Source organism: Dermacentor variabilis, chromosome 10 (genome assembly GCF_050947875.1).
Source record: "Dermacentor variabilis isolate Ectoservices chromosome 10, ASM5094787v1, whole genome shotgun sequence".
NCBI lineage: Eukaryota > Metazoa > Arthropoda > Arachnida > Ixodida > Ixodidae > Dermacentor > Dermacentor variabilis.
In genome coordinates this window covers 50,607,116-50,628,845 of record NC_134577.1, presented here as the reverse complement: position 1 = coordinate 50,628,845, position 21,730 = coordinate 50,607,116, and the positions used below count along the sequence as shown (strand labels likewise).

Below are 21,730 nucleotides of genomic sequence, written 5' to 3'. Positions count from 1 at the left end.
GAAAACAGGATTACACGCACATACAGAAGTCAATTGCGCAGATTAACAACCGTACATGTTAGTAACCAGAACTTGTTAGTTTGCGCATCACCTTAAGTGTGTGACCGTGTTTCCTTCGTGTGTGTCCCTGTCAGAACTATGTAACGCAATATTACCACCCAGGCAACTTTGGGTCGTTAAAGGATGTTAACAGTAACTGTTCTGGAGCGCCGGGTGCCTCGCACACATCTCGAGCATCCGTTCCGGAGGACCATGCACCGCGACTTATGTAACTAGTCCACTGCAGCTTCCAGGGGAACAGAAGTGGGCCAGCACTGATATTGCAGCACCGTAGAAGACTGCGGGCAGCCAAGCGACGTGCTCGCCGCGCCGTCTTATTTTGCTCCCGCGCGACCTCGGCGTTCCTGTTCGCTCCTAGCCTGTTCACGGCCTGACAGATGGGCTTCGTGAAGCGCAGCGCAGTCTCCGAGAGAAGGATAGCGGAGGGAAAAGCGAGGAGGATACGGAGAGGGATTGGTGGGGTGGAAGGGCGTTTATTTTGAGATGCGGGCCCGGCATTCTTGGCTCTCGTAACGCGACCAGCCATAGCCCCGTTTCCCAACTGCTGCTTGTTTGGGTTTGCGAAGGTTGAGCGAGTGTGCGCGGCCAAGTGTTCTGTGCAGAAGCATGAGTGCCCGTTCTTGACGTGCTCCGCCAGGTGCGCGACGCGAAAAGACGATTGATGTGTGATCGACGGCGCCTTCGGTAGAAACAAAAGCACGGCGACGAGATATTGCCGATGCCGTTAAACTAGCCTGCAACGCAACGATATGGATTAAAGCGAAGGCCGCGGGAGTCCCCAGCCCCGAGTATCAATACTCCTTTTACAGCGAAAGAATGGGGCTCGTAAATCTCAAAACTGTTTTTGCTTTCTTTAGGACGAACTGATCACAGATGGGGACGAGTGAATGGGCGTATATCTTGGTGCTTGTAACAGAAAACGCATTGACCCCTTAACGCTTTGCGACGAGCTCGCCTCGACATCAGTTATGCGTTAGGGATTAATGAAGAGTCCATCTCGTCATGCACCGCTTGGTGTCATTTTCTGCTGCTTATGGCTGATGACGTTACATCGTTGCTCGACTTTTTTCCTTTGGACGGCACATGGAGCAATTTGGTAGGAACAAACGCACTGATCATACTGGTGCTCTCTTGCCAAATGACATCGACACGTTAAGCGGCCACTGTAATAGATATATTGTATTTGTTTGAATTTCTGTGTCGCAGAGGTATCTAATGAGGATGGAGGTGTAGTGGGGCTCTCATAGACCCTAGCTACGTCATCTCTTTATCCGGTTCTCCTCGTAATTGTTACTAAATACAGTAATATTATAATTGATAATAATATTTTTATGCTTTACTTGGAGCACTTTTTAAAGCCTACAAGAAGAATTATCTACCTGGACGGGCATCATTTGCAAGAAAAGCCAAAGCAATCCGTTCACCAATTCACTAATAAAAAGCGTTTTTGACAAGTTGGCTTCGCCTGTATGCTGGTCTGTCTAACAGACAAAGCACGCTTTACAGGCCTATCTAGCGGGAGTGGGGAGTGTTAGTAGGGCAATGTGTGTGCCGATCTGAAATACGCGAGCGCGGCTTGCACAAGAAAAACAGAGGTTCGAATGCTACAAAATTAATCTGTGTTTCATGCGAATTTCACTTTACTAGACCATTATTCGTAGTTCCTTTAGTATTGGCGACTTCGCGTCACGCAACTAAGGCTTGGGCTAAAATGATTAAGCACGAAAATGAAGCATTCTCTTCAAATATTTTCAGCCCAGCAATCTACTTTAACTAGTTGAATAGTTCCTTCCTTAGCTGAACAGTTCCAGGTTCGTTAACAAAATTCCCTTTGCGATCAGTGAAACCAAATGGGAGAGAGCTACTCGACATCAGGCCGACAAAACTTTGGTGCACGAAGGCACATAGTTCTCACATCGACCTGCTTTCAGAGGGAAAAAAAAGAAAAGAAAACTGCTAGCTGTTGCCAACAGCCTATTTCTGGCCTCGCTCACTACCAACTCCGCTGTCAGTTTTGTAACAAGTTTCTATTTCGCGCACATTGAAGACAGGTGTGAGATTTCATTTGCTACTAGAGCTGAGATAGATTGCAGAAGCCATATAAGGACATGTCAGCGGGATGCATATAACATGCGCTTACATTGGAGCTAAAAATGATATATATATATATATGTGTATATATGCGCGCTGTGGCAATACTATAACTATGACAGTACGAAAAGTAAGGACATGCAAACTTAAAGAAAGAAAGCTGTGCAGTAGTAATGTCTTATGAAGCTAGTTATGAAATGATCGAAGCAACTTGCGTAAGCGTGTTGTCAGAATTTAAGTCATGACGACGTTGTAAGTCTCGCTGCTTGCGTCAGTGCACATATGTGAGTGTGTGAGGAAGTGCGAATCGATTAAACGGCCTTAGCAAGCATGTCTGGTTGCTCGTCACGATAACTTGGGCGGGGATTTTCTCGCTTTTGTTCTTTGGCAAAGTACGCACAATTTCTGTCCTTCATTTTAAAGAACACGTAAGGTTACCTTTTTCTTCTGGACAATGCGTCTAGATCACAACAAAGAAAACGCTTGCCAGAAGTTTTCTCTTCAATTAATGTGAAAAAAAAAAAAAACTCATACGCGTGGTACGTTGTTTTCAACCAACGAGTAATTTTTGCTTGCAGGACTAGGAGCTTCTGAAATAGATATATCTGAACTTTTTTTCCAGCCCTCGCCTTTCTCAGCTTCTGTAGACAGAATAAAGTTGATTTAATTTTTATTTTGTTTTATGTTTAGCTGTCTGATTAAAAACCAGACAAAGAAGAAAGCACTAGCTGCGTCAGTAAGGTCAGTGAGGCAAGGAGTGAAAAGTGCGTACTTCACCAAGACAAGCTGTGCTGGCATAGTGTATTGAAAACCTGTACATTGCCCATGGCTTGAACGATTGGCTCTCTTTTAACTTGCTTCTTCTTTTTTGTATTACCTTACACTCAACTTGTTGCGTAGTTAAGCCAGCCAAATAACTAATGTTAGCGCGTTATGGTATTAAAAGAAAAAAAGGCCTCGTTTCGTTCCGAATTTGTGTACCAGAAGAGGAAGAAAAATGGGAACGATTTACGCAGATGTTGTTTCTTCGGTGGTAAGAGCAACCAGACCTGTGTTGCGCTTTACGGTGCAGGCGAAGCCGGACAGTCGTAGAAGAAAGAGGGCTAACTTACGCTTGGTCGGAGCACGTTTGCTCCGTGCTACAAGACAGCCGCGCTACCCGTGAAAAAAGGTCTTCTCGTGGTTACCGCTACACGGTTCCACATGCCCGAAAGGAGGACAGTGGGTACGGGGTGCCTATAGGACGGGAGTGGGACGGGTCCAGGTTCGGCTGTGACTGCGGGCGTCGCCCTGGAGACAAAGGTGGCGTGGTTAGCACGGGTGTCGTAGGTTACGAAAGAGGTCGAAGCGTGGGCTTCGCGGAAATTGTGGGGGCTCTGCAGGGGCTCCGACGTTCTATTGAAACCGACCACTTCGCGATGAATGCCACAGTTCGGGCACTGTTTTTGAGCGTTTTAGCCCCGTCGGTATACGAATTTCCGTTTGCACTGGATTGGAGCACCGGAAACGTCGACGACAGCGACAGCACTGATAGCGACACCTTGAGACCTTTTGATCAGTCACAATGCGTTAGAAATTTCATTATGTCGTGCGATCGAGCCTCGTTGTCAGATGAGAAGGGAAGCGACTGTATCTTAATGATTGTGTTGCTACCGGCACGCGTTTATGCCAGCAGCTCGGTAAAGCATAGTACGTCATTGTAACAATAGTTGCGTGTGCTCTGGTTAAACTGCGTATCACAAAATGGTTCCAATGCTGCTCAAATCCCACGTCTTATAGGTATTCCGCAAATACTGCTCTTGTACGACGTATATGGACGGTTTAAACTCCCCATCGACACAAATAAATGCCAGCATTTTGCAGAACGTGGTTTTCATGTTACGACTAAGTTAGCGCCACGTCGCTACAGAGATTTACCTTGACGTATGTGCGTTAGTACTGTAATTCTAAAACGTGATACCAAATTCGCCGACGACACTGCGTTCAACAGTGTCGTCCAGGGGGCTGAAGGGGAAAGTAAAAAGAAAAAAAGAAGAGCCATGAAGGAATTTGTCTATAGGACAACGAAGGCTTATGCATTTGAGTGTCTCTTTTACAGACACCTTTACGCTGAACTGCTTTACGCTGAACACACAAATCCACCCCATGGAACGGAGGTACTACACGCTCTGGTGGAGCGCAACATCACAAGATGTGGCCACAAGCACCCTGTCTTTTCGTCCCAGTCAGCGGTATCACGGTGTTATCGCAAAAGATGTAAATGTATACGTCAGGGAAAATTCTGTAGTAACCAATAGAACGGGCGACATCAAGTTGTGTGTTGGCCAATAGGGGTTTATAGACTGGTGTTCGTCTCAATAGCAGTGTTTAAATGAGGCTGTCATCGGAGCGCGATCTTAGTGCTCAATCTGGCTTCTCGCTAGATACACTAAGAAAAGGGCAGACCATATTATTGACCTTTTTTTTGTAAAACTGCGCTAACTGGCTGACGTCATCCACTAAATATAACCAAGCGAAGTTCTTAAGGTAGCCACAAATAGTTTCGCGCGCGTGAGCAAAAAAGAAACAGGCGATTTCCGAACATTTGGGAGACACCTGTGTACAAAGAGGTCACTCAGATTTGCCGACAGCGACCAAAGTACTGCAGCAAGTTGCAGATACTGCTTCGTCGTTTTCTCGTGTTCATGTAACGTCCGGTTACCGCCGCAGCCAAGAATGTCCTAAAGCGGAGTTCATTTGCATAAATGCGTTGTTTACCCTGTAATAAGCGTGTTACGTTAGCCCCCCCCCCCCCCTTCCCATTTACAGCAAATTTCCAGCGAAAAAATATTGAGTACTTTTCACGTTCTTTTGTTATGCTATTGCTGTTCTACATTTTCACACCTAATTTCCTGCCTGGAACCCTGAAGCCAGTCGTTTTTGCTACTTGAGTGCAAAACAAACTAACTCTCGACGAAGGTATCGGCTATACTGAATTGCATGAAGGCGACAACGCGTCGCCCCCCCCCCCCCTCCGCTTTCTGGCCTTCATATATGTAGGTATACCGCGTAAGTAGTCTGACGCCTAATTTAATTCTACGTTACAATGTTATTATCTCTACTATCTCTACTCTACTGTGGCGAGGAAAGCATATGTCGCCTTGAAGAAGACAAGTCCACTTGTCGAAACGTTGGCTCCTGCATTCACCTTGTTCACGTTTTGCTCATTATCTCTACTTTGATAAGACATGATGTCTCTGCGTTCTGGCGCTCCATGAAAATATGTGTCTAAAAAGATTCGATCAGATCTCTTGATCTGAAAACTGATTGGTGTCCGCTACTTTTTTCTTTTTGGTTACTATGGCAGAAAAAAACGTCTTCTAGCATAATATGCTCTAGGAATTGAGGAAACCTCATGTTCTAGTCGGTCATGTCTATGTATAGGGTGTCCCAGCTAACGTTAGCCAAGCTGTGCAAAGAAAGAAAGATATTTAAAAAACACGGTGCAAGATATAGAAGTAGTAAACTTTATTTAAAGCGTTTGAAGTGAATCTTGTCCCAATCGTATCTCACACCGTAATTTATTAATCCTTTTTTTTTCTTCTCATTTAAACAGCTTGGCGTTATGTTAGCTGGGACACACGGTAGCGTGACGAGGGCAGAAACATTTCTGTTGAAGACGGACGTACCTGCAGTTCTACAATTTGTGCGTTATTAATGCGAACGCTTTCCTTACTTAGTGTCACTGCAACTCAACGTTGTCTCAAGTGGCCTAAATAACCGCATGAACCCATGTGAGCAAGAGCGTAGGTTGCACCGAGGCTTACTGATATTCACGGCACTCTTGGCTGCAGTCGTCAAGCAATGCACAAATGAGTCACTTTCGAGGGCTAGCTGCCGCGGCAACGTTAAATCGAGAATTCGGTTAAATCGGCGCTAGAGACAGGAGGGAGTAAGACAATCCGCACCGAGAAAATCTTTTTTTTTTTGTCTCTGGTACTCTTGCACAATTTGTAGGGCACACAAAACTCACGAGCACCAGGCCTTCTCATATTTTCATTTTGCACATGCGTTAGAGCACTTGGTGCATTGCGTTTAATACCTAAGGGTTTCTCTAGCCTGTTCGACAATCCAATGTGCGAATGCGAATACAAAATGAAGCTTCCATACAGTGGCATCGAGTGAGATCACACCTTACGATTAATTATATTACTCGCGAAGTGACCATCGAAAAGCTTCATAAAGTACCCGGGCTCTGTCCCGATTGTAAAGGTGCGAACAACGATGCTCGCGCATCAAGAGCTTAATATGTGAGGATAAACCTGTGCCATATTTGTGCCGGCAAACAAGGCGCGTGTCATGCACCTGCGGCCCAATTCGCGAGAACAGCTCGGCTGCCAGAAGAAGTCGTCTTAAGGCGAGCTCATCCGTGACGAAGCCAATACAAAGAAATATAGATACGCATCTCGAACGTTGAATTTCAAGCGGTTGTGTACTCACTCCGACGTAGAGGACCCATAAGATAAGCAGGAGCACGATCAGGATGAGGTAGTTGATTAATAAGCTTTGCCCCTCGCGTGAGTCTATTCCTGCCATCGCTGCGCGTACAGAAGTTGGAAGGCCCCTGCACTACGCGCGGGAGTCAATCCGTTGCGGCAGATGCGGCAGCTTCGAAAGTGCCCGACTTAAGGCAAGCCCCGGAACGTGGAGGAGATGCTCCCTTTCCCCCCTTCTCGCCTCGCCGCGTCGCTCGTTCCCGCGGAGGCCCGACGAGGCCTGCGTTTTGAGGGGGTTTCGTTGGCGATCTGGGAATACGATTGGCCCATCGCCCGCAGTCAGACAAGCGTTCCCGCTCGCACCGCCGCCTCCCCTCTCGAGAGCGCGCTCATCTCTCTCGTATGATTGGTCTGTGACGGAGAAGAGGGCCTCGCCCTCGCCACTTGTGAGTTGAAAGTCTTTTTCTTTTTTGTTTCTTCAGTTAACGCTTCTGTTGTGACGCGTCGCATCGCAACGTCTCGCCCCTGTCTTCAATTTTTCAGTCTCCTCGTTTGTTCTTCTTTTTTTTCTCTCCCTCTCTCTCTTCTCTACTTATCGTTATTATATTTTTTTCAGCTCCGTGCCTCGTGATGCGAGGGGAGCCTTCTTGAGGAAAGGAGTGGGGGTGCGCGCTATTTGCATATTTGCGATTCTTGACGCCGGTTATTTTTTCTTTGTATGTTTTTCACTGTAGAACGTTGCTGCCCATGTTGCTCCAGTTTTTGAAACAGTATGGGCACCAACTCGTCTAACCTTAATTTCTATTCCGGATAATGGCTACCGGAATTTATCACCGCAGGGGTTCGTTTTCATTTCTTTATTTTTTTTCTTTTTGCTAGCAACCTCTGAAAAAAAAAAAAGAAATTATTCACAGTGCCGCAGGTGGTTGGAGTGCAAATTTTTCAAGGCAAATATGTCAGCTTCTGTTTCACTTGTATAAATTCCATATGTGTGCGTTATGCTTGTCACTCATCTTACTGGGACTACGATGCCTAGACCCGATACGTAACACCTCACCTTATGCTTCGACACTGCCTGTAAAAAGGGCCGCGGACCACGTCGAGCAATAAAAAGGCTTCTCGTTCGCGGTTCTCGCCATTTTGGCGTTGAAAACAATGTGAATTGAATGGAATTGAATTGAAGCAGCGGCCGCATTCCGATGGGACGGAGTGCCATAAAGAGCTTGGATTCCAAACATCAGGTGCACACAATGAACCTCAGGCGGTCAAAATTAATTCGGAGTTCCTGTCTGACCTTGGAGCGCTAAGCCCAATAGTCAAACTGGTTGCGGTGCTTCCCTTCTTTTTTTTTTTTTTTGAAGAGATCATCATTATCCTTATCGCCATCATTCATCTTCAGTTACCTCCTGTACTTCGTCATTCGACTCCCTCCAGTGATAGCGCATTTTTTTTTCCTTTTTAGCAAAGAAAAAAAAATCTAATGTCTTCTCTCATCACCGTCATTACGATGACATGGGGGTGATCACACTGGGTGACTCATGTACAGCAACAGCGACAACTTGAAGGAAAGCTGCTAATGTACAACAGGAAGATCCCTGTGACAATTAGTTGCTGTAAGATGACACTGAAGACGTGCTCATCAATCGTACAATCAGAGACCGACGTACGGGCACGTGTCTTTTTTTACTGTCTCAGCAAAAACATCAGTGTGAAAATTTTCAAAAAGAAAGACCTCCTTATAGCGACTTTCGCGCCGTAATGTTGTTTATTACTTGATCGCCGCTACGTGTGTTTAGGATGGCGTTTTTTTTTTTCTTGCTTGAAAACGTCTTTGTCGTGTTTTTATACGTCTGCTCTCGCTCTGGACTGCCGGTATTCGCTTTGAGGCAAAATGGAATCGAAAGAGGAGTGTTAGGATGGATCGAGTACACTTAAGTCTCACCTAGTTACCTGGGTAATCAGCCCTGCTTCAGGCATACCGTGCAATAGCCAGGCTTTTCGAAAGGCTGTGGCCCTGATGATTATCGGGCCATCTTCTTCGCTCGAAATTCCAGAAGGGTACCTTTACAGACTTCAAGATCCTGGCTCGTGATTCTTGATCGAGGAGCACCCATGTCACCGTGTGTTTTTGAAGGATTTTGCACCCAATTCCGGTAGGTTCGTGGTCGGTTAGGTTATATAAGTACGCCGGTATTTATGCCAACAATGGTACTTAAGCCTCCGCCGTTTCGCGTCTCATTCAAGATGGAAGTTTTAGCTCAGAGCCAACTAGGATTTCCCTATTTAAACACTTATAAAAAAATCATGTGAAACCCATAGGACCTATGATGAACCAAGTTTATTGCATTTGCGGGAGAAAGTTACGCTCTATAGCAGCTGGAGGAAGCAAAATTTTGATTTGTGAGCTTTCTTTTACCTTTTGCAAAAATTGCTAAAAAATTTGCATGTTTCGGAAAAAAATGAAGCGCAACATTTACACATCCTCAATTCTGCATTAAAAATAGATATTGCAGCTCTATAGCCTACTTATCTTAGAGCATATAAAGCGGACAATATTGATTTACAAGTTTCCTGCTTACACGTGAAGCGTTTACAATGGTTACGAAGATTTCGCAATAGTCCTACTCACAAATTATAGTGGTATATTTGAGAGTGGTGTATAACACATAAATTCTGTCTACTTTAAATGTATCAATGGGTAAATTACAGAATTGTGGTGTCATTATTACTGAGTTACAAAGGTGAAAACGTGGTGCCTGATTCTTCGTTTTTTATTTTTTTCAATTTTCAACAATCTGATCGGGAAAGAAATCGATGGCCTAAATAAAAAAAAATATGCTTTCCCTAGTCATTAGATTTTAACATCACTATATTAAATGCAAAGAATTTCGTCAAGTTCTGTGCAGTAGGTGCCGGGGAAAATGTCTCCTTTCCCATGTATTTAGCCTAGAAGCTACCGAGCTCAAGCTTCCTCTTAAAAACCCGCGCACGCTCGGGCCAGGTGTTTTAAAAGGCAGCTCCTCGCGCGCTAGCCGAGAATTCTTTCTTTTTCTTTTGTGTGTGTGTGTGCGCGCCCTTTCTGCATGCTCACTGCACTTTCACAGTCGCGTGTTTTATCACTCCAGTTTTTCCCCTTCATATCTGAACGTCTTGCGTCGCGAAGCGGTGCTTCTTTCAAGAACCCCGCGTCTCGCCCGCAACCGCGACTGGCCTGTTCTCGTCGAGGTCGTCCGAGCAATATTTAGAAAGCCAGACGCTGTTAGAGGGGCAGGATGCAGCAAGTGCTTACATTCCTCGTGCTCTTCAGCTACGTGTTCTTTCGTTTCTTTTACAGCGGCGTCGACGTTGGTGTGTTTCTTTGTCTTTCTTTTTTGTTGTTGTTTTGTTTTTGTTCTCGCTTCTTCATCCTTTTCAAATGTCTTTTGACTGTGCATTCACGTACGAAACCTGGATAGCGTCTCTCTGCGCGCCACGACTTTATTACGGCACTTAAACGCGCTCTGCGCAGGATGTTATCACGTCGCTTGAAGACAAACAACTCCGCAAGCAACTTAAACGATTTAAACCCCAATCTGTGCATACCAGCAAGGTCCTCAAGCAAAGTTTAAAGCAAAACTGTATAAGTCATATTGTTTTATATACAGAATGAATGAAAGAAGAGAAAGAGACGAATCCGTTTAATACTTGTACGCAAGGCGATAGATTACGCGCCAACTATACGCCATTGACCAATGCTGATACCGTGTACCCTGGAATTCACCTGTCGTTTTATGCGTACTCTCAGTAAATAACGTATTACGTTATTTACAGTTACTTATTACGTGGGAAGTAGAGCCAACATGATAAGCAACCAACACAAAACGTCCTCACGCAACGTTCCCGCGTGTTCAAGAAATCGGTTGCCAATTTTCCATGTTGACTGTGCCCACATATGGTGAGCAATGGCTAGCCACCGCATATGATGACTATCGAAAACAGCGCCTTGAACCAGGCGTCCGTAATAGTGCTAACACCTAAATTAACGCATAGAAATGCGCGTATGTTCGGAGAAATAACGAAAAAAGTGAGAGATTGAAGAACTTTCTTTCCAATAAATGCATTTCCCACGTATGCGTATACCACGTACGTACACGCGAAAATCGGTGATAAGCGAACCTTTCTCTGGTGTTTGCGGAAATGTAAAAGCAATTTTTACGCAAACGTTAACGCCGATGGCGCAAATGCAATACAATTTTAAGCGAAGGTAGCACTGGTGCCCCAAAATGAAGCGTAATGTTCATGCGAATTCAACGCCACCACGCAAATGTAAACTGATCGAGCCAAACGTCTCGACGTAGGGGCGACGTCCATATCAACGCGACACGAATTCACATTAAAGTTATTCAATGCGGCGTACGTACCCAGTTGTTCTCTCGCACTATATACTCATCTCTTTCAAAGCTCGTAAGACGTAACGGTCACGTATGTCCTCGTCTTTCTTTCTTTCTTTCTTTCTTTCTTTCTTTCTTTCTTTCTTTCTTTCTTTCTTTCTTTCTTTCTTTCTTTCTTTCTTTCTTTCTTTATTTCTTTCTTTCTTTCTTTCTTTCTTTCCTTTCCTTTTCTTTCTTTTCCTAAGTTTTCATTTGCTTGGAGATACGACCGTGTCTCGTATGCTTTTCATGATTCGTTGCTGCGTACATTTACGATCTGCCGAGTGCGCTTTACGATTTATTTTTTGCTGAGCCAGAAATTTGTTCTCATTTACATGCAACACTACCATTTAAAGTGGTCATAATACAGCGCCTGTTTACGCGCTCTGCGCTGAGCTTCGAACCAAGTTTGAAAGATATGAAGCGTTACGACGTTGCAATGTGATCAGAGCGACGATTTCACCTGTTTGCTCGGTTTTCAAACGGACGATGATGATGTCAAACCATGGCGCATACAAAGTATAGCGGGGATATCGGCCAAGAATCGAGTGGCAAAGGCAAAATGCATTAACTGAGTGTGCTTTTGAAGCTTCATAAGTGAAACGAAGAGGAGAAACTAGGCAATGGGATTGAGTAGTCAGACGCGGAAGGTATAAGTTCTGTGTTTATCTAAAGGCAGAAAAAAAAATCTGTTGAAATGAGACAGAGAAAGAAACTATTTCGTTCATTTCACTTCCTCGACACCCAACTGTTTCTGTTGCCGACTTCTCCATCGCATTTGTTCAGCCGACTTTCTCAACATTTTGTTGCCAGGAGCCGCCAATCTGTGCGTGCAACAGTGAAGCTTCTATCAGCCCTGTTATGTCGTGATTTGCAAGAAGGTTATGGTAGTTGCCTACCTAACATGGCTACCGATACAGATAGAGTATTCAGCGAACGGATAGGGCACAACAGAACTAGAACCACGAGCGAAACAAAGCCGCCTTTTTGCTTATGACGGTGCAATGGAAAACAAGAAGAAGGCGTGCAGCTAGACTGTCAGGCATTATGAAAAGGAAATCCGGTTTATTGGTTGTTATTCGGTATAAAAACAGAAATGTCGGGACAATTGGCCGTCCCGACTGGGACAAGCCCGGACTCGGGAAGTTTACTCAGACGTCCGGACAGTCCCGCTAAATTCGGAATGGTATAAGCTCGATGCTCCTCGCTCAATGCGCGCTTTGGTCCCGTTCTGTTTTACAGCGCAGCTGTCTATGGCTAGTATCCCGGGATTTCTTCGTGGCGTAACGTCGACAGAGACTATCATCATATATGGCTCATACTCCCACAAATGCAATGGCTCACACCCTCGTAAGGCAGAGGCTACAAGCACTCGGCAAAGTGAAGCGAACAGTGCATGCGTTCTTTAGAATCGCGCATACAACATACAGAGCAGCATACGTTTCAATAAAGAACAGGCTCAAAACAAGCATCCGAACCATATAATTGATGATAAGACGCTCCTGGGCCTACATGCAATGCGAAACACTTGGCGCTCCCCGCATACGTTTCCCGGTAAAGATTACTGTTGCGCAAGCGACCGCGGCCACAGCAGCTTAACTGTAGCATACGAAGCAGGGAGTGACGTAACTACACTTTCGTATGTAGGAGAAGAACCCGCCTAGCAAATGATTTGTGTTGTGCCAGTGCTGTGGAAAGGCCACGTATAGTGATGAGGTCTCCTGAAGAGCAGCGTGCGTAGAAGGCGCGGCGAATTTATCTTCTCCCTACTCCACTCTTTGTAGACGCACTAAGTAGCGGCGCAAGCGAAGTCGCAGGCTGTCGAAACGTCTTAGGCTAATAACTAGGTAAAGTACATTTGAATGTCGCCACTTGAATAATTTCCACCTATACGTTGCAACAGGTACTAGTTCTAGTTGTCGATTACAGCTTCGCTGTTCAACCACCTTCACAGCGTGGACTGGAGACCATTCATTTTTTTTTCACTTCTGTTCTTTTTCCACAATCGACTTTTGCCGGCCTTTTCACGTATCTGTAGCTGACTTCTTCATTTTTGTGTTTCCGACTTCTTACCCTTGTTCCGCTAGTCGATTCGGGCATCTACATAATAGCACATATTCATTAGGGAGTATTGGCCAAGAATGTTCAAATACCTACATAAGCTGCAGTTTCGAGCAAGCGTGAAAAGCACTCAGGGATCTTTCAATGCTATCGAGTTCCATATGTCCTTGTTGCACATACCCATTGGACCAAGATGTATATTCGGACACGTTGTTTGTGTGTTGTCGATTTCGATGGCGGCGAATTAAAGAAAGCCAGGCGATAAAAATTAATCCGAAACTCCAGTCCACTAGGGCGTGCCTCACAATCAGATCGAGGTTTTGGTACGTAAAACCATAGACATTAATTACTTTTTTTCGCGCATTTTAAACAATAGGCGAAAAGAATGTGCCTTATTTATTTTTTTTCACCTAAATATTCTCCAAAAAATATATGACTGATAAAGGAGATCTTTATGCCCTGCCAATCTCGTCCGTATAATTCATAAGGCGATCGGGTCCTGAATGTGCTCTAAAATTTCATACCTCTTGAGAAATTCAAGGAATTTCAATATTTTAAAGGGGTCATTTCAAAGTTCCTTCATAAATAAATTCGGTGGAATTCGTTTACGGGTGAATTAAAAATCATAATATGTATTTTCTTTAATACGAATGCGAATTAGTTCACGCGCTTCACATTTCCGAGCTCACGGGTAATCGGGTTAGACGACCATATTCTCTCATCTCGCTGTGAACTATAGGGTAGTCTGCCTTTTTTAAGGCACCATGCACCACGGTTTCTGACTCCTCTATATAGCTCCACTTCACACCTCATCACAGACTGCATTAAGTTCTCCTTGAACGAAATGCATAACGAAGGAAGGACCACAATAAAGCTACTGAAATCAGCACCTTGACAGGCAAGCGGCTGCCAATTGGCTGGAGACACCAGTTTGCATAACTATCTGACAGTGTGTCCAAATATATTGCACAACTGTACTTTCGAGATTCCCGTCTTGCGCCCGAAGGAACCCAACGAACCCATTCATTCGTTACCCGCCGCCGTGGCTTGGCGGCTATGGTGATATGCTGCTAAGTACGAAGTCGCGGGATCAAATCACGGCCGCGGCGGCCGTATTTCGATTGGGGCGAAATGCAAAAACGCCCGTGATCCGTGCAATAGGGGCACGTTGAAGATCCCTTGGTGGTTAAAATTAATCCGGAGTCTCCCACTACGGCGTGCCTCACAATCAAATCGTGGCTTTAATTAGCACGTAAAACCCCAGAATTCATTCATTCATTTCATAAGTTACCAGTCGTCCGAATAATGGCACACCGTTGAAAAGGCACAACAGGATACATAACTAAATTGCTAGATAATGTCGCTATACACTTACAGGGAAAGCAAATATGCCACGTATGCATGCCCACCAAATATGAATGCGTAACTACTGCAGAACAGGAGGATGCCGATACCCTGTTAAAGGGGAAACAAACATGCCCGACGCCGTCAGCTTTTTTTTTTCTTTGTGCAAGCGAATATTGATCTTTGGTAAAACGTTTCCCGCTTGTTTAGCGTTCGGCATGCCCTGCTTGTGTATGCCTTAAATACGGCTTTGTTGAAACTCACCGAACAGCGTTGTTCGCGGGCATCCACAACGCATACCTCTCGAGCTTTGCGGAGGCCGCCGGAACAGCGTAAACAAGACTTCGGGCTCGTTTTGCTTAACTATAGCGGCTGCGTTTTGCTTGTCAAGCTTATACTCGGCCGCAAATAGGCGCCCGCCAATTCTGCCCATCATCGTGGTTGGTATGTGAAGCTGACTTTCCTGATTTCTTAACAACTCTCCGCGCACTTATTTCGTCTCCGTCGCAGGCAGCCAGCATAGAAAAAAAGAAAAAGGTATAACCACACAAACTATTAGGAAAAAAAAAAAGACGGATTCTACGCACATATGTAGTAATCTGTGATAAGCGAAGCCTTCTTTAATGTTCAGAAAAATGTTAAAGCGTCTCGATTTCATGCATGATGTCAACTTCGCGCACATTTTTTTTTTTGTTCACTTATTTTTCTACGTTTCTCTTGGATTGGTGGGCTTTTAGGAGCCAAAACGACTTTTTGGTTCTGAGGCGCGCCGTAGTGGGGGGACTCCGAATTAATTTCGACCTTTAACATGCCACCAGTGCCAGGGACACGGGCGCTCTCGCATTTCGTGCCCATCGAAATGCGGCCCCCGTGGCGAAGGTTCGATCCCGCGACCTCGTGCCTGTAGCAGCGCAACACCGTAGCCGCTGAGCCACCACGGCGGGTTCTTCACTTCTCTTTCCGCTCATAATTCAATATTGTGCAGCCGACTTTCTTCTTCTGCAGCCTACTTGTTCACTTTTCGTCTATTGTTCCGCTCGTCTCTTCGGCCTCATACCCACTGGCACATACAGATTCGGGGGTACTGGCCAAGAATAGGTACGCACTCAGTGGCACATGTTTACATTTGCACATAACCAATGTCCCAAGTTGTGTGTTCGGAGCCCATGTAATCTGTGCCACATACACAATGGCACATGCCCACTGTTGTCTGACTCTACTCGGCCAGACAGCAGTAGCCAATGCCCACAAAGTGGGGGAAGATGGAAGGGAAGCTTCACTTTAAAGGGAAGGTGTAATGAACGATTGTCTTTTCTTTTATTGTTCATGTGGTTTGTGTCCTTTGTGCTCTAATTGTTTGCGATTGATTCACACTTACAACTTACCCAGATCAGAACCGTATTCACCTGCACTTGAAAACGAGTTTCTTTGTTTGCTTGCTTGCTCGTTTACCCTCTGTGGAAGAGTATTCAAATCTTGCATATCTTTATTTTCTTGTCTTCTTTTTTTACACTGATATGGTAATTTCTTTTCCAATGGAATCATCGGGCCACTTTGTTTGTCTGACTGACATATAAGGGAACATAGTTTTTTATTACGATAGCAATTGTTGGGACAATCCAGGCGAATTTCTGCCATCGCCATCTCCATGATGTTCCGTATAAAGTTCAACTACGATTATAGCGAGCTTGATGTGGCAGGTTATAGCCGGGTGGGTGTTCGAGTGTGTTCTGTTTCATCACTTCTCTTGCGCTTTCCTTGTTGCTGCCTAGAACACGGCACGTGCACTCCACAGTGCTTGGCAAGAGAAGCCAGCATGTCTTTTTTCATGAACTGATGGCGCGACAATGACAGGGCAAAGAAAGCAGCGTGCGCAATTACACGGCCGTGTGTGTGTGTGCGTGTGTGTGTGTGCGTGTGTGTGTGCGTATGTGCGTGTGCGTGCGTGTGTGCGTGTGTGCGTGCGTGCGTGTGCGTGTGCGTGTGTGCGTGTGTGTGTGCGCGTGCGTGCGTGTGTGTGCGCGTGCGTGCGCGTGCGTGCGTGCGTGCGTGTGTGCGCGCGTGCGTGCGTGTGTGTGTGTGTGTGTGTGTGTGTGTGTGTGTGTGTGTGTGTGTGTGTGCGCGAGTGTGTGTGCGCGAGTGTGTGCGCGTGCGTGTGTGTTTGTGTGTGTGTGTGTGTGTGTGTGCGCGCGTGCGTGCGTGTGTGTGTGTGTGTGTGTGTGTGTGTGTGTGTGTGTGTGTGTGTGTGTGTGTGTGTGTGTGTGTGCGAGTGTGTGTGTGTGTGTGTGTGTGTGTGTGTGTGTGTGTGTGTGTGTGTGTGTGCGAGTGTGTGTGTGTAGTTTCCGCGTAACAGCATTATGTTTTCTGTATATTCGAATAACGATACGAAGCTGTCATGTCCGCGGCTTGTGTGTAAGTCGTGCACTGCGCATTTTCTGACTAAATCTACTATTAAACGTTCATTTAGTTCAGTAGTGCACTGGTGCTTGGCGAAAAGGCCTAAAAGAATGAGGATGTATACTGCACTTCCGCACACGAGAGTGCTTGCGTGCCGTACGTCGCTTGTGATGGTGCTTGTGTAACGTCAGCACAAGCTTCACCAACACGTATACCAACGTACATTCGAGCTTTTTTTTTTTTTCAAACACAATGTTTAAGTTATTTTCTTAGCAAACGTTAGTACACGGTGTACTGAATGTACAGTTCGTTGGACCGTCGGTTTCAGAAATGGAAGGACCAAATTTCAGACCTTTGAACGTACGTATAGTCAAATTTAGTACGCATACTATCAGCTGTAAAGTAGGCTTCTCCTCGCAAAGCCTGTTATAGCGGAGAAGCACGCTTTGACGACATAATTTTTTGGGAAGCTGTGCACTTATGGAATAATTTTGAATCGTATAACAAGCACTAACACAAGCTGGAACTTTAATAGAACTATACTGGCTATGGATAAAGGCACACCGTTGTTCATAGGCACATGAACCTCATTTGCCGTCTCCTGGTGTAGTTCGTCTTCAACCGTTAGTGACAACTTATTTTACACTGAAATCTTGAACGGACTGTCTACCGCTCCGAACACGTCTTTGAATTGTGGCGGGAATGAGAAGATTGTGTGTTGTATTGATAAAAATGAGCATGCTTGTATCCCATTAACACACACACACACGTATATATATATATATATATATATATATATATATATATATATATATATATATATATATATATATATATATATATATATATATATATACTGACATGTCGGGTCGTTCGACGGTGAAGCAGTGAAAAGTGAAATCAGTCTGTGTACCGTCACGCGACCAAAAGTCCGCGCAAGGAGGGTTACTTTGCTTGGATACAATATTGTATTGCCTGAAATTGTGTTTTATTCGCTTCTGCTAACTTCTCTTTGCGCGAGAGAGTAATTTCCCTCTTGTTTCCAGATAGCACGTGCTGAAACATGGCGCCACTTTGTGCAAACGAACGGAATCACGGCGAACGGAGTGGTGCATCGATACATGACTTACGATGCTGCCTTAGCGTCCGGTAATCGGTGTTGTCGGCGTTCCTACGCAGTTTTAAGAAGAGACCACGCAGATGGAAATATTGTTCTCAAAATTTTTGCTCGCTTTCCAGAGAAACCACTGCACGTTTAGACACTTCCAATGGTAGGATATCTTATTATTATTTTTTTATTTTTGCGCGACAAAATTGAGTGTCCTTGAAAAACGGTAGACAGTCTAAAGGATTAGTAGCCAGCTGCTTTGCTTATTGGCAGTTGGCTACATGGTACGGCAGCTTATAGCTCATCGCACAACAGACAATCGCCTTAAGTTTCGGCTCTGCTTATGAAGCGAATCTGCCTGACGGGTTGGAAAAGTGTTACCATAGGACACACCGCGGTTTAATATCGATCCTTTATAAAGAAAGCATGTGCCAGCTTGACAGCCATTGCGACCTTTAGTTCAAATTTTACTGTTACACAGGTCACCAAGAACAGATCTAGCAACCATTCGCCGCTTACAACGGGGATTATCATCATTTCCTAACACAACCTACTCTTAGCCTAACTACCTAGTAACCGCGCCTTATTTATTTATTTATTTATTTACTTATTTATTTATTTAATACTGCAAACGTTTCCCAGTTTCATTCATGAATGAGCATACAAGGGGTACAAAAGAAAATTTCCAAGTAAATAAACGACCGAGTAATTAAATGATCCGGATGCTTTTATTTGCTGGTTTGCTCAGGAAGCAGCGAAAAACGCCGCAGAGAAAAACGCTGCCTTTTGTTGGAAGTTACGACCGTACGAAGTAAACAGATACTGAAACCAATGAAGCCATTGGCTTCATTGCCAGTTTGGTTCATACGGTTGCAGGCAGCAAAAATCGAGCCCATCGGTTACCCATTATCCTTGTCGATTTGTTAACAGCGAGTTCTTACGGTGCTGCTTTAATGCCAACAGAACCTTACAGCGGTACTTGTGTGGGAGAGAACGCGGGGAAAACTTCAACATATCTATCTTATCAACCACAGCGGCTGAAAAAAAAAGGTTAACAAAAGAAACACACTGAAGAAAACTATTTCACAAAAGGAACAAAAGTAACAAGAGAAAGAAAGACAATTGCAGGGTGTAAGTGCTAAACCAAAACAAAAAGGTCCAGGATGGCATACCAAGATATAATTATACAATAGATGAACTCACCGCATTGCTTGTCCGCAGTGTATGTTCGTATTATAATTTTAAGAGTTGTGCTTTTCGAAGCAATCGTTATTATTTCATCGAAGAAGTTATTGCGTCCTGGCTTCTACAGTTTTCAGGACAGCAACTTTATGTTTTAGCAAACACTTTTCGTTGTTTCTGTTCCTGCGACTTCCCTGTTCTTTTTCGGCCGAACATTCGCTTCGCGAACCAATGCATGGCACAGGATTGTATACTGCATGGTATACTATACCGTATAGGCTAGACTGTATAGTCATACTGTATACAGTATGGTATACTATACTCTATAGACTAGACTGTGTAGGCTGCTGCTTTAACGACCAGCATTCGTCGCATCCCATTCTTGTGATCGTCATCATCCCTTCCTCTTTCGTTCCTTTTCTTCCCTTGCTTCAGCGCATAGTAGAAGGTTAGAACGCAGAAGCTCAGGCCGATCTCACGGCCTTTCCACAAATAATATCCTCCCCCCTATCTCTCTCTCTCTCTCTCTCTCTCTCTCTCTCTCTCTCTCTCTCTCTCTCTCTCTCTCTCTTGCGTGCGCGAGCAAACCGAATGCATGCGGCTTTCAAGTGCTTGTTGATATTTTCTTCGCTTTGATTATTTTGATATTACGATATTCCCATTCTAGCGTAGGTGATGCGGCTGAGCTGTCGTTTGTAGCCCTGGCAGGAGTCGAACCAGGACCTTGGGATACTACGACGCGGACACGCCGTTAAACGACGTTGCGCGCAGCCGCAGAACAATTTCTGTTGCAGCGGAAATGTTTTCGTCTCATATCGTCACTTCTTTTTTTCCCTCATATCAACATCCTCGAAAGGAATCAATCGAGCAACAAACGGAAGTATTTAAATGTTTAGGTGTTTCCTATAACGTGCCATATATACTTGTACGGAGCTATTTGATGTCACCGTTTCCCATGTGGCAAACAATTCGGTTGGAATGGTAATAAAAATGTGTACAACACACGGAACACGTACCAATAAAGTGCGCGGTATTAACAGGACGCATCACGAACATTGATCGTTATATTATGAATGTCGGCTGCGCCAAATATGAAGTACGAGTTAAAATACACTCATTTATTTACAGGTATCCATCTTGATCACTTCTTTTTCCCTCCTGTTCTTGTCTCTTCTGTCTTCTTCGCCGGAACATCACAATGAATGTCGGCACAGACTACCATCGCTTGAGATTCCAAACCAACAAATGTTCTATATAGCAGTACTTCGAGGAGACGCGGGCGCACTCTTTAGCGGTTCACCTAGCTATTGGCGAATAATAACCGAAAGCTGTGTTTACCCCCCCTCACCTTCCCCATCTTTTTCGTTTGTTTTCAAGAATTCGCACGAGTTGAAACCACGCTGAATTCGCCCGCTGTTCTTGTACTTTTGAGAGTGCACTACGATGCTATCCGCAATTGATAATGATCCTTTTAACCCTCAAACGCTCGTATAGGTAATAATGTTCTCATTTCATTCAAACGCATCTCTAGCGCTTATGGGAATAGGTGCTTCCGCACAGTATTACGGGTGAACTTAGTGCTCTTCTTCTACGATTCAAGCTTTATAATATGGTTGATTATATTACGCTCGTTTAGTAGTTGCGGCCACTTTTCAGGCCACGTAGTTACCTTTATCGCAACAGGGACCAAAAGTAGTCATTACTGAAAAACATGCGCTGTCAGAACAGGAAGAAATTCAAGTGCACATTGCAGCCTCTTCTAAAATATTAAACTTTCCAGGTATCGCCAGAAGTATATATCAGCATTTACTAAAGGCCCACATTGAGAGACATTTTCGCAGCATTATTTCCCGCTAAATATAAGTTCACGCAGATTTTGGTTCACGAGTGTGTTTAGGGAACGACATTTCATTAAAAAAAAGAGAGGTTTGGTTGATCTTTATAAACTTCAAAGCCGCGAACCTTTAAGAGTTAAATAACGGAAACGAGAAAACAAGTTGCCGAAACTCACTCCCGTGTAGAGTACCCATAAGATTAGCAGCAGGACGATGAGGACGGCGTAGTTTACGAACAGGCTTCTCGCTTCTCGGTCCATCGTGCGGCCTGCGTAGCTCCTCTGGCTGCTTCCGCGTGTCCCTGCGCAGTGGCGAGCTAGAAGTGCTTTGTTGTCTCGATCCGGGTCGCGCTCCCCGCTAACTTCTGTGTTTGTGTCGTCCCGGCAAAAAAAACTTTGCCGTGTGTTGTCGTCGACAGTCCTTCATCCCTCTCGCCTCGTCCCCCCCTCCCACCCTCTCGTCACCGTGCGCCCCTGGCTTCACCGGTAGCCAGCGGATTACGCAGAGGATGTTCCTGGCACCGAACCATTGCCGCAAGCACCATTTAACACCGCCATGGCACAGAACTTTCCTCCTCTTGCTTCTCTCTTTCCCCCGACAAACACACGCGCAAATATCGCCGCAACCTCCTCCTACACTTGCGTGCAAATTCTTCTTTATTCCGTCTTTTGCTTCTGTTTTTGTTGTTCTGCCAGGATCGTACCGCCATTCGCTACTTCCCCCGTGTTTCTTCTTCCCCTTCTCTTCTCTCCGTTTCTTCTTCTTTCG

At 44.9% G+C, this 21,730-nt stretch overlaps 1 long non-coding RNA gene across 2 annotated transcripts in view; it reads right to left on the bottom strand.

Annotated features, from left to right (window-relative positions):
- The window catches only part of LOC142560525 (uncharacterized), a 37,931-nt gene extending 16,569 nt beyond the window's left edge, over positions 1-21,362 (bottom strand). For both annotated transcript variants that reach the window (XR_012823384.1, XR_012823385.1), the window contains exon 1: positions 21,139-21,362. This is a non-coding gene — a long non-coding RNA (uncharacterized LOC142560525). The remainder of the gene's footprint in view (positions 1-21,138) is intronic.
- Between the last annotated feature and the right edge of the window lie 368 nt (positions 21,363-21,730).